The following is a 1518-nucleotide window of genomic DNA, read 5'->3' on the forward strand; positions in this document are numbered from 1 at the left end:
TCCTTATTATTATTTCAAGATTGCCAATCTCAAATTGAAACCTTATAGAATGAAGCAGAAATTAAAAAAGAAAAAAGGAATCACATATAAGTTTTTACGAGGGGCTGAATTGTTGATTGTATTGCTTATTGCTTATGTTATAAAAATATATTAATCCTAAACTTTTCTTTCTTTCTTTTCTTTGCTCTGATCTCATCATCTCCTGAACTTGAGTCTCAATCATGGCTGCAAAACTTGGGGGTAGAGCTTATCTCTCTTCCTTTGTTGATGCTGTTTTGAACAAGCTGTCTTCACTCATTTTAAAGAACTCAAAAACCCCTCTTATTCTCAATCAATCCATCACTGGTTACTCATTTTAAAGAATCTCTCATCCCTCCATAATGAGAGAGAGTACCATGAAAAGGACTGATAACATATAAAATTTTCAACAAAGACATGCATAGATGAAAGATACAATCAAGAATGGCGATTATTATAAATTCAGAGATGAAGTTTAAGAAAATGTGAAAGTACTGTGTAAAGAGAATCAGCTCCAAGGGCAGCAAACTTGGACTCTCCAGTGACACTTGAACCCTCTGGCAGTGCCAATTGCTTCTTGACTATGTCACAGACCTTCTGAACTGTCTCCTGGTTCGCCTGCACAAAATAACAACAGACCTTCTGAATTGTTGCATTATATATTTCAGTAACCACAAAATAAAGAACAATTTGCAACAAAAAGAGCTTCGATGAAAAAAATCCACATACCAAATCAGCAGAAGAGCCTCTTCATAATGCAACAATGAGAAGTTGAACTCAGTTGTGGTTCATCCGAGAAGTTTGAAAGATGGCACGGAATTCTGAAATTAATGAGTTTTAGGTCAATCATCAATGAAGGTTTTAGAGTTGAAGAATGAAGCTGAGCAAAGAGAAAGAGAGAGAGAGTAACTGAAGGACAGAGCGACGGAGACGCGAGTGTGACGGCGCAACCGCGATGCGAGTGTGAGGGAGCGACGGCGACGCGAGTGTGACGGTGCGATGGCGACGCGAGTGTGACGGAGAGACGACGGACGCGGAAATAGTTGAGTGACGACGGCGCGGCGGTAGTGGAGTGACGACGGCGCGGCAGCAGTAGAGCGAAGACGGCGCGGCGGCAGTGGAGTGAACTGAGGAGAAATCGAGAAGGCACGAATTAGGGTTTAATTTATGAGATAAAATGTAATAGGTGAATTGGGATGAAACGAGGGAGGGGGTACTAACGACTGGAACGCGCGGCGGTTGGGAACAGAGACACGGTGTCGCTGAGGGGAGCAGGGGCGGAGGTAGGGACGACACTTCGCGGGCTTCAGGGGAGATGGAGATGCAGCGGTGTGGCGTGGAAGAGAGGCAGTAATGTGGCGTGGAAGAGAGGCAGTAGTGCGGCGTGGAGCAGCTACGGAACATTGTCTCCGTTCTGAGCGAGGTGGCGCACTGCAGTTTCTTGACCGGTGACGGTGGACGGCGTTTCAAAGAAGGCAGTGGTGGGAGGCTGCGGTGAAA

General features: G+C 44.9%; 1 long non-coding RNA gene across 1 annotated transcript; it reads right to left on the bottom strand.

Moving 5' to 3' along the window:
* Positions 1-34: 34 nt before the first annotated feature.
* LOC107472564 (uncharacterized) lies at positions 35-1458 on the bottom strand. Its single transcript, XR_008005169.1, has 3 exons — positions 929-1458; positions 748-839; positions 35-636 (listed from the first exon to the last, which is right to left on the bottom strand). It is a non-coding gene; the product is annotated as an uncharacterized LOC107472564 (long non-coding RNA).
* Between the last annotated feature and the right edge of the window lie 60 nt (positions 1459-1518).

The sequence above is a fragment of the Arachis duranensis genome, unplaced genomic scaffold (genome assembly GCF_000817695.3).
Source record: "Arachis duranensis cultivar V14167 unplaced genomic scaffold, aradu.V14167.gnm2.J7QH unplaced_Scaffold_165379, whole genome shotgun sequence".
NCBI lineage: Eukaryota > Viridiplantae > Streptophyta > Magnoliopsida > Fabales > Fabaceae > Arachis > Arachis duranensis.